A 16,807-nucleotide genomic window follows, 5' to 3' on the forward strand; every position below is an offset into this window, starting at 1 on the left:
ATCCGTACATTCCTAAACCAAGAATCTGCAAAAACCCTTGTCCATGCCCTCATCATCTCCCGCCTCGACTACTGCAACCTCCTCCTCTGTGGCCTCCAGTCTAACACTCTCACCCCCTTCAATCTATTCTAAACTCAGCTGCCCTGACTAATCCACCTCTCCCCCCGCTATTCCCCTGTATCAATCCCTGCACTGGCTCTCCATTGCCCAACGACTCCAGTTCAAAACCTTAACCATGACATACTTAGCCATCCACAACCTGTCTCCTCCATACATCTGTGACCTCGCCTCCCGGTACTTACCTGCACGCATCCTCCGATCCTCACAAGATCTCCTTCTCTACTCTCCTCTTATCTCCTCTTCACACACTCACATGCAAGATTTCTCCGCGCATCCCCCATACTCTGGAACTCTCTACCCCAACAAATCAGACTCTGGCCTACTGTGGAAACCTTCAAAAAGAACTTGAAGACCTACCTCTTCCGACAAGCCTACAACCTGCAGTAACCACCGATAGACCAAACCACTGCACGACCAGCTCTACCCTCACCTACTGTATTCTCACCCATCCCTTGTAGATTGTGAGCCCTCGTGGGCAGGGTCATCTCTCCTTATGTACCAGTTATGACTTGTATTGATTAAGATTATTGTACATGTCTTTTATTATGTATACCCCTCCTCACATGTAAAGCGCTATGGAATAAATGGCGCTATAATAATAAATAATATTCTTAACTTCAGTATCAGTTAAATTAATATTACATTCCATTTCCCAGAAGGTCAGGTATATTGGTTTATAAGGTACTGTGTGGGTAATTAGGTGTTTATATATTTTAGAAATTATTTTTGGAAAGGGGATGGGGATTTTTGAGAATAAGTCAAGCTGTGACCAGTGTCCCACTGTAGGGAATCTTAGTTTAAACTTGTTTAAGAATTTGGAGAACATGGATCTGTTGCAGGAAATTGGTAGGAAGTAGTTTTTGCCTCCTTTGGCCACGAGTTAACATGGGTACATTGTTAGTTGAAAGCAATCTGTCAGTAGATTTCTGCTACCTCATCTGCGAGCAATGTAATGTAGAAAAAGAGAAGCTGAATCCAACAATGTATCACTTAGAATTACTGGATGCAGCCGTTCTGACACAATCAGTGTTCTTAGATTTAGCAATACAGCAGTACTGAAGAACCCCACCCCACACACCAGGCTCTGTATGTACAATGTCCATAGACAGTGAGGTGCTCCATGGGAGCATGTCACACTAAAGGCTGAGTCACACATAACGATCTCGTTATGTGTGACAGCGACCAACGATCAGGCCCCTGCTGGGAGATCGTTGGTCGATGGGAATGATCAGGACCTTTTTTAGGTCGCTGATCACCCGCTGTCATCGCTGGATCGGCGTGTGTGACGCCGATCCAGCGATGTGTTCACTTGTAACCAGGGTAAATATCGGGTTACTAAGCGCAGGGCCGCGCTTAGTAACCCGATATTTACCCTGGTTACCATTGTAAAAGTAAAAAAAAAAACAGTACATACTCACATTCTGATGTCTGTCATGTCCCCCGGCGTCCACAGGGTTAAAACTGCTTTCGGCAAGAGCGCTGCTAATATGCACGCGCTGCTGCCGAGAGCTTCCCTGCACTACTGGTGCTACTGGTGCTAAAACAATCATTGTATGCAAACAAAATCTGTGAGCTTGATAGAGAGGCATTCCTGCAATCTGTTTTTTATCCCCTACATCATGCTGTTTTCAGATTGCATAATAAAAACATGTTGACAGATTCCCTTTAAGAATTGGGAAATAGCATACATGGGCAAATAGGATCAGAGTTCATACAGATCCACATAGTATGGATCAAGAAGGTATGGTATGGTGTCACGGCGGCTAAGACTGATGGGATATTTGGATGGGGTAAGGAATTATAGTTCTCTTGATTTTTTAAGTCAAGTCATGGTAGCGATGTCATCTAAATAAATATGTGCTAGAGGAGAACTATTAGTCCAGATGTATTGACTTGATTGAATTTCTGCTGCTCGGTGGCCAATGTCATCTTATGTTGGTTTGTTTGTGGGAATCGACTGATTTCAGCCATCTTCCAAGGTGGAGCATTTTGAATCCAGCCCGAACACAATTCTTTTTAATGTAATTCAAGCATTTTATTTGAGAAATATACTCCAAATTTTTTTTTTTTTTATTTTCTTATCAAAAAAGCAGCATCCTCTTTATTGGAACATTTTTCTGTAAACCACAGTTTTAACAAAAATCATATGTTGAAATGCGGATTTTGGACAAGTTGTGTTGTGCTTTATTTTCTATGGATATTAAAATGGAAAAAAGAAGGTGAAATCACATGCTCTTTTTGACAGTTTTTAATGCAGGTATTCAGTATTTTGTTTTGTATTTATTCGTAAAGGTAAAGAACACAGTGGTCAGATACTACATTAAAGTCAATCATAAAATTTTGAATACCACATGTGCCAGTGGTTTGGATTTTGGCATTTTTATAGTGTTTTGTAGGCAAGAATCCTTGTTTTAAAAACAATTATCTGGGTTTGATGCATTTTCATTTTTTTTTCAAATTTTTCGAAGTTTACTCGTCGTTATTTCAACCAGTTCTTGCTCACTGTGGAAGGTACCAATGCTAGATCTCTTGGTGAACTGGAGAAGAATTGCCAGGTTTACTGTATTGCAAAATATTTTATATTAAAGTTTGGTGACAGTATAACCTTTTTTTCTACATTGTCCCTGTTATAATAGCTGGGAATTGTGCCTGGAGAAAATTGTAAATTTAATTTAAAAACTTAACTTCTCTGTTCCTTGGCTTGTTACACTTATATAGGAGAATGATTCAAAGCTAGAAATGCTTTCAGCTACTAGCCTGGTTGATCTGCATGCTAATTACTCAAGGCATGGAATATATTGAATAAAGGTTGTTTTTTGTGTGATGTACATAGAAAAGAACAAAGATGACAAACTCTTTTAGGGTTTGCTCACACTGCCGTATGTTCTCTCATGTGAGAGAATCTGGACATTTATGCTAATGACACTTAGCTCAAACTCAGTCAGCATTTGAGCTGAATGTCATCTGATTGAGATCTGATTCTCTCGCATGAGAGAATTGTATACCGGGTGCGGAGCATGCGGAGAACATAATTTCTCCATCTTCTCCATTGACTCTGTGCGAGTATATCGGACTGCACTCTGAGACATCTGTGTGCAGTCCGATGTTTCACACAACCCATAGACTTGTATACGTGCATGTGATCTGAATCTCGCAGTCACTCGCAGCATGCTTCGATTATTGTCTTATGCTGAATTTGCATGAGAAAATAACGCAGATCAGCACTGCCCCATAGTATAACATCCTGCCGGGTACTATATGATAAAACATCGGATAGCACTCGACCCTGTTATAAGGCAGTATGAGTGAGCCCTATATAGGAACAGGTTACAAATACCAAGCTAATGACTTAAGGTACCTTCACACTAAACGATATCGCTAGCGATCCGTGACGTTGCAGCGTCCTGGCTAGCGATATCATTGAGTTTGACAGGCAGCAGCGATCAGGATCCTGCTGTGCCATCGTTGGTCGGAGCAGAAAGGCCAGAACTTTATTTCGTCGCTGGATCTCCCGTAGACATCGCTGAATCGGCGTGTGTGACACCGATCCAGCGATGTCTTCACTGGTAACCAGGGTAAACATCGGGTTACTAAGCGCAGGGCCGCGCTTAGTAACCCAATGTTTACCCTGGTTACCAGCGTAAACGTAAAAAAACCAAACACTACATACTTACATTCCGGTGTCTGTCCCCCGGCGTCCGCTTCCCTGCACTGTGTAAGTCAGACAGTAAGTGCAGGGAAGCACAGCACCGGGGGACAGACAGCGGAATGTAAGGGTATGTGCACACCATGCAGATTTAGTGCAGTTCTGCAGCGTTTTTTTCTGCAGCAGAAACGCTGCAGAACTGCACTGTGATTTACAGAACAATGTAAATCAATGTGAAAAAAAAAAAGCTGTGCACATGGTGCAGAAAAATCCGTGCAGAAACGCTGCAGATTTCAAAGAAGTGCATGTCACTTCTTTTGTGCAGAACTGCAGCGTTTCTGCACCCATTGACTCCCATTCTGTGGGTCAAATCCGCATAAAAACTGCAGATGTATATACCATCTGCAGATTTTATGCGGATTTGGGTGTCAAAACCGCAGCAGACGGAAGTGACGTCAGAGGAGGAAGTGAGTGGGCGGAGTGTAGCGAAAATGGAGTCGTACAGTCGGATGGGGATCGATGTGAGGCGTATGGTAGAAATGGTATGTATAGTGTCTGTGTGTGTGTGTGTGTGTGTCTGTGTGTCTGTCTGTCAGTAGTGACTCATTGTAGTCATTCGTCGGGTGGGACTACTGCTCCCATCGAAATGTGATGATGGGAGAGTTGTCCCATCGTCAGGCGACTGACTACAATGGGTTAAAAACACAAACACACACATAACATGTAGTACATACTCACCACATACGTCCCCGAAGGCCACCTTCCTCGATCATTCTTCTCCCCAAAAAAAAACAAAAACTTTTCCGTCGTAATCCATTAATAGGTTGTCCCACGACGTCCTCCGGTGATACACTGCAGGAGTTAATCGCTCCTGCAGTGTATCGGAGCTGCCCGTTCTTTTCCTGGAGCTAAATGAACTCCGGGAGCTCACTTTACGGCAATTGAACTGCTGTAAAATTTTTCAGCAGTGTCGTAAAGCGAGAGTCCCGGAGTTCATTGAACGCCGGTAAACTCGCGCGCATGCGCAGGCACACTGCAGGAGCTTTAGCTCCTGTCAGTGTGTTTTGGCAGCCATGGAGAGCAGTCACATCTCCTGGTGTGGCTGTTTTCCATGGCAGATCGTCGTGGGACACTCGATATTAATGGACTACGTGGGAAAAGACTACAGATCATCAAGGGATTTGTAAGTATGGTAAAATTTAGAATATTAAAATACTTTTTCCTGTCTCTTTTTTTTTGTGTTCAGTAATTTGGGGTTAATAATGGATAGGCGTCTTACAGACGCCTCTCCATTATTAACTGGGGTTAACGTCACCTTACAATGTCAAGGTGACGTTAACCCCTTCATTACCCCATATCCCACCGCTACACGGGAGTGGGAAGAGAGAGGCTAAGCGCCAGATTTGGCGCATCTTAGAGATGCGCCATTTCTGGGGCGGCTGCGGGCTGGTAGTTGTAGCCGGGGGGGGGCCAATATCCATGGCCCCTCTCTAGGCTATGAATATCATCCCGCAGCTGTCTGCGTAGCCTTTCTGGCTATAAAATATAGGGGGACCCTATGTCATTTTTTTTCTGGGGTCCTCCTATTTTAATAGCCAGTAAGGCCACGCAGACAGCTGTGGGATGATATTCATAGCCTGGGAAGATTAACCCCTTCCCTGGCTACAAATTAGCAGCCTGCAGTCGCTGGCTTTCCCTTTCTGGACATGAAAATTGGGCGGGAGCCTACGCCAATTTTTTTTAGGGGTTAATAATGGATAGGCGTCTTATAGACGCCTCTCCATTATTAACTGGGGTTAACGTCACCTTACAATGTCACGGTGACATTAACCCCTTATTACCCCATATCCCACCGCTACACGGGAGTGGGAAGAGAGAGGCTAAGCGCCAGATTTGGCGCATCTTAGAGATGCGCCATTTCTGGGGCGGCTGCGGGCTGGTAGTTGTAGCTGGGGGGGGCAATATCCATGGCCCCTCTCTAGGCTATGAATATCAACCCTAATCCTAAACGTGACTGAAATACGTGGCACTGAAATACGTGGCACAGAAATATCGTGGCACTTAAATACGTGGCACTTAAATGCGTGGCACTTAAATGCGTGGCACCGAAATATCGTGGCACTTAAATGCGTGGCACTTAAATACGTGGCACTTAAATACGTGGCACTTAAATACGTGGCACTTATATAAGTGGCACCGAAATATCGTGGCACTTAAATACGTGGCACTTAAATACGTGGCACTTAAATACGTGGCACTTATATACGTGGCACCAAAATATCGTGGCACTTAAATACGTGGCACTTAAATACGTGGCACCGAAATATCGTGGCACTTAAATACGTGGCACTTAAATACGTGGCACCAAAATATCGTGGCACTTAAATACGTGGCACTTAAATACGTGGCACCGAAATATCGTGGCACTTAAATACGTGGCACTTAAATACGTGGCACTTAAATACGTGGCACTTATATACGTGGCACCAAAATATCGTGGCACTTAAATACGTGGCACTTAAATACGTGGCACCGAAATATCGTGGCACTTAAATACATGGCACTTAAATACGTGGCACTTAAATACGTGGCACTTAAATACGTGGCACTTATATACGTGGCACTTATATACGTGGCACCAAAATATCGTGGCACTTAAATACGTGGCACTTAAATACGTGGCCACTGATTAGGGGTAGGGGTAGGGTTAGGGTTTGTTTTTTTCTTGTTTTCTTGTGTTTTTCTATAAAAACGCATGCGTCTAAAAAACGCAGCGTTTTACCGCGTTTACATGCGTTTTTTCACACATGTTTTTTTTAAAAACGCATGCAGATCAAAACGCAAGTGTCAAACCAGCCTAATTACAATGTCAGGGTGACGTTAACCCCTTATTACCCCACTAGATGGTGGCCCGATTGTAACGCATTTGGTATTCTAGAATATGCATGTCCATGTAATATATTGACCAGCCACGTAGTATATTGGCAAGTCAGATAGTATATTGCCCAACTATGTAGTAGATTGCCCAGCCACGTATGTCACAGGTTTAAAAATAAAAAATCATTATATACTCACCTTCCTCCGCCTTGACATGACCGTGACGTCATGGCCGGTCCTTCTGCCAGACCATCCTTGCCACTGGAACCTGCCGCTTGCATGGAGCGGGCGCCGGGCACTGACTGCAGGGGAGCAGGGAGGGTCTAATCGGACTGTGGCCGTCGCTGATTGGTCGCGGCATCCATGACAGGCAGCTGGCGAGACCAGTCAGCGACTTGGATTCCATGACAGACAGAGGCCGCGACCAATGAATATCCATGACAGACAGAAGGACAGAAAGACGGACCCTACAATTATATAGTGTGTGTATATATATATATATATATATATATATATATATATATATATATATACATACACACACACACACACACACACACACACACACACACACACACACACATATATATAACATATCGGTGTGTCTACAATTTCTAAAAAAAAAATTTATATTCTTCCTTTTTTTTAATATCTAACTATGACATCTGTGGAAGGTTTTTAATAACATTTTGTTATCCATAATAGATAAGGGACATGCCCGCCATATGGGACCCGGCCGATGAGGCCTATAAAGACAAGTATGCACGTGACAATTGCTGGACGAGGATTGTACGTGACCTCTATCCGCACTTAAATATTGTGGCACTTAAATATCGTGGCACTTAAATATCGTGGCACTATGACTCAGAAAATATTCATTAAACGTGACTGAAATACGTGGCACTATGTCAGAAAATGTTCATTAAACGGTTAGGGGTGAGGTTAGGGGTAGGGTTAGGGTTTGGATCCCTTTATCACCTTGATGGTGGTGGGTGGCTTTTCAGTTTGTTTTCTGTTTTTTTTTTCCATAAAAACGCATGCGTTTTTAACGCAAACAAACGCATGTGCTTAAAAACGCATGCGTTTACATAGACAGCAATGCATTTTTTTGCCGCAAATAAACACATGCGTTTTTTTGCGGCAAAAAAACGCCGCTAGAAATTACTACAGGTTGCATTTCTGCAAATGAACGCACGCGTCCTAAAACGCATGCGTTGCCGAAAACGCGTCAAAACGCATGCGAAAAAATGCCAAAAAAGACGCAAGCGTCACAAAACGCAACGCAACACATGTCCATGCGCCCCCATGTTAAATATAGGGGCGCATGACGCATGCGTTACCACTGCAGCGCCCGACGCTGCGCCGCACAACGCTAATGTGAACCTAGCCTTACCTGCAATCTTTGCTGGTTCAGATACTCCAGTAAAACCCCAATCATCTGGAGGCGTTGTGGCCTGCGTATCCGCACAGAAGTAACATGCTGTTCAGTATGCGGTGGGCTACTTTCTTCCCTGTGTTCTTCATTACCAGCACTCATGGTAAGGCCTGTCAGAAAGTGGTTATGGCTTTCCAAAATGGAGATTGAGAAGAGGTTGGACTAGGAAATGACATCACGTAATTTTTTATTTTTTTTTAATCTCTTTATTTAGCTTTATTTTAAGCTGACAAATCAGCATAAAAAACGCACAAAAAACGCACAAAAAACGCATTAAAACGCACTAAAAAACTGCACCAAAACTGCACTGCAAAAAACGCACTAAAAACGCAGGTGCGTTTTCTGCCAGAAGATGCAGATTTTGTGCAGATTTTGTGCAGAAAATTCTGCACCAAATCTGCATCGTGTGCACATAGCCTAAGTATGTAGTGTTTGTTTTTTTTACGTTTACGCTGGTAACCAGGGTAAACATCAGGTTACTAAGCGCGGCCCTGCGCTTAGTAACCCGATGTTTACCCTGGTTATCAGGGGACGTCGCATAGTTGGTCGCTGGAGAGCTGTCTGTGTGACAGCTCTCCAGTGACCTCACAGCGACGCTGCAGCGATCGGGATCGGTCTAGATCGCTGCAGCGTCGCTAAATGTGACGGTACCTTTACTTAAGTTGCATAGGGCTGGGTTCATGTATAGACAGGGGTAAACAGACAGAGATAAAAGAAGACTACAATCATACAAATACACTCACAAAACAAGAGAGTGGAAAGCGGGAGGGATAGGAAAGAAGAAACCAATTGGGAGAGTATAAGGATGAACATGCAAACTAACTCCACGCAGCAATCTCCTGAAAAACTCCAACCGCCTACTCCAAACACTGAACTCCCTCCTCAACGCCAAACCAGGTAGTGATAACTATCACTGGTAAGGTCAGAAGCAAGGAGGAGGGTTCTTACCGTATATACTCGAGTATAAGCCGACCCGAGTATAAGCCGACCCCCCTAATTTTGCCACAAAAAACTGGGAAAACTTATTGACTCGAGTATAAGCCTAGGGTGGAAAATGCAGCAGGTACCGGTGAATTTCAAAATTAAAAATAGATACTCCATACCGTTCATTATGGCCCCATAGATGCTCCACATAAAGCTGTGCCACATATAATGCTCTGCACCGTTCATTATGGCCCCATAGATGCTCCACATAAAGCTGTGCCATATATACAATGCTCTGCACCGTTGCCCCATAGCTGTGCCATATATATAATGCTCTGCACCGTTGCCCCATAACTGTGCCATATAGTGCTCTGCACCGTTGCCCCATAGCTGTGCCATATAGTGCTCTGCACCATTGCCCCATAGCTGTGCCATATAGTGCTCTGCACCATTGCCCCATAGCTGTGCCATATAATGCTCTGCACCGTTGCCCCATAACTGTGCCATATAGTGCTCTGCACCGTTGCCCCATAGCTGTGCCATATAGTGCTCTGCACCATTGCCCCATAGCTGTGCCATATAGTGCTCTGCACCGTCCATTATTGCCCCATAGCTGTGCCATATAGTGCTCTGCACCATTGCCCCATAGCTGTGCCATATAGTGCTCTGCACCATTGCCCCATAGCTGTGCCATATAGTGCTCTGCACCGTTGCCCCATAGCTGTGCCATATAGTGCTCTGCACCGTTGCCCCATAGCTGTGCCATATAGTGCTCTGCACCGTTGCCCCATAGCTGTGCCATATAGTGCTCTGCACCGTTGCCCCATAGCTGTGCCATATAGTGCTCTGCACCGTTGCCCCATAGCTGTGCCATATAGTGCTCTGCACCGTTGCCCCATAGATGTGCCATATAGTGCTCTGCACCGTCCATTATTGCCCCATAGCTGTGCCATATAGTGCTCTGCACCGTTGCCCCATAGCTGTGCCATATAGTGCTCTGCACCGTTGCCCCATAGCTGTGCCATATAGTGCTCTGCACCGTTGCCCCATAGCTGTGCCATATAGTGCTCTGCACCATTGCCCCATAGCTGTGCCATATAGTGCTCTGCACCGTTGCCCCATAGCTGTGCCATATAGTGCTCTGCACCGTTGCCCGATAGCTGTGCCATATAGTGCTCTGCACCATTATTGCCCCATAGCTGTGCCATACAGTGCTCTGCACCATTATTGCCCCATAGCTGTGCCATATAGTGCTCTGCACCATTATTGCCCCATAGCTGTGCCATACAGTGCTCTGCACCATTATTGCCCCATAGCTGTGCCATACAGTGCTCTGCACCATTATTGCCCCATAGCTGTGCCATACAGTGCTCTGCACCGTCCATTATTGCCCCATAGCTGTTGCTGCTGCTGCAATAAAAAAAAAAAAACACATACTCACCTGTCTTGCTTGCAGCTCCTCGGCGCCATCTTCCCGGCGTCTCTCCGCACTGACTGATCAGGCAGAGGGCGGCGCGCACACTATATGCGTCATCGCGCCCTCTGCCTGAACAGTCAGAGCGGAGAGACGCCGGGAAGATGGCGCGACGCCCGGCGTGTGGAACGAGGACAGGTGAATATGTAATACTTACCTGCTCCCGGCGTCCCGCTCCTTCCCCCGGACAGCTGGTCTTCGGTGCCGCAGCCTCTTTCTCTATCAGCGGTCACCGGCACCACTTCATTAGAGAAATGAATAGGCGGCTCCGCCCCTATGGGAGGTGGAGCCGCCTATTCATTTCTCTAATGAGCGGTCCCACGTGACCGCTCAGGGGAAGAGGCTGCGGCACCGAAGACAGTGTGACTGCAGGGGGAGCGCCAGGATCGCCGGGACTAGGTAAGTATATGACAGTGCTCACCCGCCGACCCCACCACCGATCATGACTCGAGTATAAGCCGAGAGGGGCACTTTCAGCCCAAAAATTTGGGCTGAAAATCTCGGCTTATACTCCAGTATATACGGTATACCTGCTGGGAGTTTCAAACCCAGAGCAGCTGATACAACCCAAGACAGAGAACTCCAGTGGCCCAACTAAGCAGTTTAACCCTTGCAGCACCAGAGAAAAGAAAGCCAGACCTGCTAATAGGACAATTAAGTCGTACTAACTACTTCAGGTGTATGTGTCATCAGACGCTGCGATCGTCTGACCCAATTCTGTCGCAGTATCCCTGTGACACTATGTTGTTCACGGATAGCACTCACACCTATGAGAGTTCACACATCCAATCACTTCCTCGGACTCAGTGATTCACCCAAAAGAATGATAACTTGTTCAATACTGATCCAAGTGTCAGATCAAATTTGCCAAATGTCAGTCTATGGATCCGTAAAAAAAATCACTCAGAACTTAGATGCCATCTTTGTGCTGTCCATTTTTCATGGACTGATGAAGATTTTTCAAGCTTCTATCAGTTTTTTTTATCTAAGAAAAACTGATGAAACTCTGATGGTGAAAACTAACACTCTGACCAAACTCTGATGGTAAAAAATGACTCTCTGACCAAATTCTGATAGTTAAAACTGACATGGACCGAACTCTGATGACTCTGTTAAAAATCCCTGATGGATCTAGGACTGTTTTTTTACGTACGAGAGAAATTACTTAACGGGCAAAGGAGATGCAAATATGCATCAGTTGTTATTAGGCTTTTCACCATTTTCTCCCAAGCAGTGGCGTAACTACAAAGTTATGGGCCCCGGTGCGAACTTCCAAATGGGGCCCCCCCCCTACCCCCCCCTACCCCCCCACCTTCCCCCGCCCCCGCAACCCCCCCACCTTCCCCCGCCCCGCTTCCCCTAGATACGCCTCGGACTGTTGCAGGAATCTCCTGCACTGCAACATGGTGTTGGGTGCCAGCACAGCCCGCACAGTGGTATATCCAGCACAGCCCGCACAGTGGTATATCCAGCACAGACCGCACAGTGGTATATCCAGCACAGACCGCACAGTGGTATATCCAGCACAGCCCTCACAGTGGTATATCCAGCACAGACCGCACAGTGGTATATACAGCACAGCCCGCACAGGTATACAGCACAGCCCGCACAGTGGTATATCCAGCACAGACCGCACAGTGGTATATCCAGCACAGACCGCACAGTGGTATATCCAGCACAGACCGCACAGTGGTATATCCAGCACAGCCCTCACAGTGGTATATCCAGCACAGACAGCACAGTGGTATATCCAGCACAGACCGCACAGTGGTATATCCAGCAGAGCCCGCACAGTGGTATATAGAGCACAGCCCGCACAGTGTTATATACAGCACAGACCGCACAGTGGTATATCCAGCACAGACCGCACAGTGGTATATCCAGCACAGACCGCACAGTGGTATATCCAGCACAGCCCTCACAGTGGTATATCCAGCACAGACAGCACAGTGGTATATCCAGCACAGACCGCACAGTGGTATATCCAGCAGAGCCCGCACAGTGGTATATAGAGCACAGCCCGCACAGTGTTATATACAGCAGAGCCCGCACAGTGGTATATACAGCAGAGCCCGCACAGTGGTATATACAGCAGAGCCCGCACAGTGGTATATACAGCAGAGCCCGCACAGGGATATATACAGCACAGCCCACACAGGGATATATACAGCACAGCCCCCACAGGGGTATATACAGCAGAGCCCGCACAGGGATATATACAGCACAGCCCCACAGGGGTATATACAGCACAGCCCGCACAGGGGTATATACAGCAGAGCCCGCACAGGGATATATACAGCAGAGCCCGCACAGGGATATATACAGCACAGCCCCCACAGGGGTATATACAGCAGAGCCCGCACAGGGATATATACAGCACAGCCCCACAGGGGTATATACAGCACAGCCCGCACAGGGGTATATAGAGCACAGCCCACATCTCATCTCATCCCCCCCGATAATGGCCCCACAGTCCGGTTAAAAAGAAAAAAAAAAAAAAACTCTCCTCACCCTTCCTTTTGCCCGCGCTGCTCCCGGCGGCTGCAGTCTGCCCAGGACACTGCAGGTGCGCGATGATATGACATCATCGCGCACCCGCAGTGTACTGTCAGAGGCAGAGCGGGGAATGATGGGAGAGGAAGCGTCAGGTGACGCTCTCTCCTCCCATCATTGCATTGAACTATACCGGTGTCATAGACGCCGGTATAGTTAAATGCGGCGGCGGCGGCGGCACTGGGGGGGTTCCGGGGGAGGAACAGTGCAGCGGCCCACTACTGGCATCGGCTCTTCTGGCATTTGCCAGAAGTGCCCGATGGCCAGCCTGGCCCTGCTCAGACCTGCCGGCCCGGGGCCCCTGACCTGCGGGGCCCGGTCGCAATGGCGACCGCTGCGACCGCGGTAGTTACGCCCCTGCTCCCAAGCATTGGTTTGGCGCCAGAACACAAGACAACATTGGATATATTGACAAAGGGTCTAAATCATTGTAGTCTTCACATCATTTTTATTGTGTAGCCCTTTTTATAAACACACATATTTTAAAGTTTCTCCTTTATGTAGAATAAGTATTTATTGAGCATTTTAGTGATATGTTGGTAGTTTCTCCTATAAGAAAAACATGCCGTCCCCAGAACATGGTTTGCTTTGATAAATAAATAGCATTGTAATTAAACTGTAAGTAGTGAATTGTATATTGCCCTATCATGTTCAAAGGAAAGTTTTTTGTTTTTTTTTAAAGATCCAAAACAAAAAAACAATTAGAATGCCAAAAATCAAACACAAAAAATGAAAAACATGATTTATTTTTATTTTTTTACAAAAACACTGTTCAAAGCCAATCTTGACTTCATATTTCCCACTATTAAAGTCACTGTGCTGAAATCAAGATTTAAAATCTGTTTAAGCTTAAAATTTTATTTAATTTACCGGAGAAATGGTTCATGAACATGACCATATTAGTGGATTTGTCTGGGCAAATGTTTTTATAATATATTTTTTGCCTAAGCCCCGTCTCACATAGCGATTTACCAACGATCACGACCAGCGATACCACCTGGCCGTGATCGTTGGTAAGTCGTTGTGTGGTCGCTGGGGAGCTGTCACACAGACAGCTCTCTCCAGCGACCAATGATCAGGGGAACCACTTCGGCATCGTTGAAACTGTCTTCAACGATGCCGAAGTCCCCCTGCAGCACCCGGGTAACCAGGGTAAACATCGGGTTACTAAGCGCAGGGCCGCGCTTAGTAACCCGATGTTTACCCTGGTTACCAAAAAAAACAAACAGTACATACTCGCCTTTCGGTGTCCGTCAGGTCCCTTGCTGTCTGCTTCCTGCTCTGACTGAGCCGCCGTACAGTGAGAGCAGAGCGGTGACGTCACTGCTGTGCTGCGCTCTCACTGTACGGCGGCACTCAGAGCGGGAAGCAGACGCCGGGGGACGTTACGGACACCGGAATGTAAGTACAGTTAGGTCCATATATATTTGGACAGAGACAACATTTTTCTAATTTTGGTTATAGACATTACCACAATGAATTTTAACCAAAACAATTCAGATGCAGTTGAAGTTCAGACTTTCAGCTTTCATTTGAGGGTATCCACATTAAAATTGGATGAAGGGTTAAGGAGTTTCAGCTACTTAACATGTGCCACCCTGTTTTTAAAGGGACCAAAAGTAATTGGACAGATTCAATAATTTTAAATGAAATGTTCATTTTTAATACTTGGTTGAAAACCCTTTGTTGGCAATGACTGCCTGAAGTCTTGAACTCATGGACATCACCAGACGCTGTGTTTCCTCCTTTTTGATGCTCTGCCAGGCCTTCACTGCGGTGGTTTTCAGTTGCTGTTTGTTTGTGGGCCTTTCTGTCTGAAGTTTAGTCTTTAACAAGTGAAATGCATGCTCAATTGGGTTGAGATCAGGTGACTGACTTGGCCTTTCAAGAATATTCCACTTCTTTGCTTTAATAAACTCCTGGGTTGCTTTGGCTTTATGTTTTGGGTCATTGTCCATCTGTAGTATGAAACGACGACCAATCAGTTTGGCTACATTTGGCTGGATCTGAGCACACAGTATGTCTCTGAATACCTCAGAATTCATTCGGCTGCTTCTGTCCTGTGTCACATCATCAATAAACACTAGTGACCCAGTGCCACTGGCAGCCATGCATGCCCAAGCCATCACACTGCCTCCACCATGTTTTACAGATGATGTGGTATGCTTTGGATCATGAGCTGTACCACGCCTTCGCCATACTTTTCTCTTGCCATCATTCTGGTAGAGGTTGATCTTTGTTTCATCTGTCCAAAGAATGTTCTTCCTGAACTGTGCTGGCTTTTTTAGATGTTTTTTTAGCAAAGTCCAGTCTAGCCCTTTTATTCTTGATGCTTATGAGTGGCTTGCACCGGGCAGTGAACCCTCTGTATTTACTTTCATGCAGTCTTCTCTTTATGGTAGATTTGGATATTGATGCGCCTACCTCCTGGAGAGTGTTCTTCACTTGGTTGGCTGTTGTTAAGGGGTTTCTCTTCACCATGGAGATTATTCTGCGATCATCCACCACTGTTGTCTTCTGTGGGCGCCCAGGTCTTTTTGCATTGTTGAGTTCACCAGTGCTTTCTTTCTTTCTCAGGATGTACCAAACTGTAGATTTTGCCACTCCTAATATTGTAGCAATTTCTCGGATGGGTTTTTTCTGTTTTCGCAGCTTAAGGATGGTTTGCTTCACCTGCATGGAGAGCTCCTTTGACCGCATGTTTACTTCACAGCAAAACCTTCCAAATGCAAGCACCACACCTCAAATCACCTCCAGGCCTTTTATCTGCTTAATTAAGAATGACATAACGAAGGGATTGCCCACACCTGTCCATGAAATAGCCTTGGAGTCAATTGTCCAATTACTTTTGGTCCCTTTAAAAACAGGGTGGCACATGTTAAGGAGCTGAAACTCCTAAACCCTTCATCCAATTTTAATGTGGATACCCTCAAATGAAAGCTGAAAGTCTGAACTTTAACTGAATCTGAATTGTTTTGTTTAAAATTCATTGTGGTAATGTCCATAACCAAAATTAGAAAAATGTTGTCTCTGTCCAAATATATATGGACCTAACTGTATGTACTGTTTGGTTTTTTTTACATTTACGCTGGTAACCAGGGTAAACATCGGGTTACTAAGCGCGGCCCTGCGCTTAGTAACCCGATGTTTACCCTGGTTACCAGTGAAGACATCGCTGGATCGGTGTCACACACACCGATTCAGCGATGTCAGCGGGACCTCAACGACCAAAAAAAGGTCCAGGCCATTCCGACACGACCAGCGATCTCGCAGCAGGGGCCTGATCGCTGGTACGTGTCACACATAGCGAGATCGCTACCGAGGTCGCTGTTGCGTCACAAAACTAGTGACTCAGCAGCGATCTCGCTAGCGATCTCGCTATGTGAGACGGGGCCTTAAGGATGACAGTATAAATAAAGGAGAAAACTGACTGGTGTTAACAGACCCTAAAGCCACATGAAATAGCTGTTGAACTAACTCTTCTCTAGTGTATTCATGCCTTGGCCAAGAGAAGGATGCAGTAGAGTCACTGGCACACACCTCTAGCAGTAGGTTATGTCCTGTTGAGGCTACAGAGTATGTTAAAATCTATTTTTCCCTTTGTTCCTACGGAAAACATCAGATAAAAGATATCACAAAGAGTTGTGCCAAACAACAAGCATCCCTGTCACATCTATGTTCATCATGAATTATCTTCTGCATCTTCTGCTTTCGTTACACTGAGTAAATATATCACACACATTAGTGTACAATATATAAGAAAAAAGAGCTGAAAAAT

General features: G+C 45.7%; 1 protein-coding gene across 5 annotated transcripts in view; it reads left to right on the forward strand.

The window, feature by feature from the left end:
* GRIA2 (glutamate ionotropic receptor AMPA type subunit 2) overlaps positions 1 to 16,807 on the forward strand; it is a 351,551-nt gene that overhangs the window by 101,579 nt on the left and 233,165 nt on the right. The window lies entirely within an intron of this gene.

Source organism: Ranitomeya variabilis, chromosome 1 (genome assembly GCF_051348905.1).
Source record: "Ranitomeya variabilis isolate aRanVar5 chromosome 1, aRanVar5.hap1, whole genome shotgun sequence".
NCBI lineage: Eukaryota > Metazoa > Chordata > Amphibia > Anura > Dendrobatidae > Ranitomeya > Ranitomeya variabilis.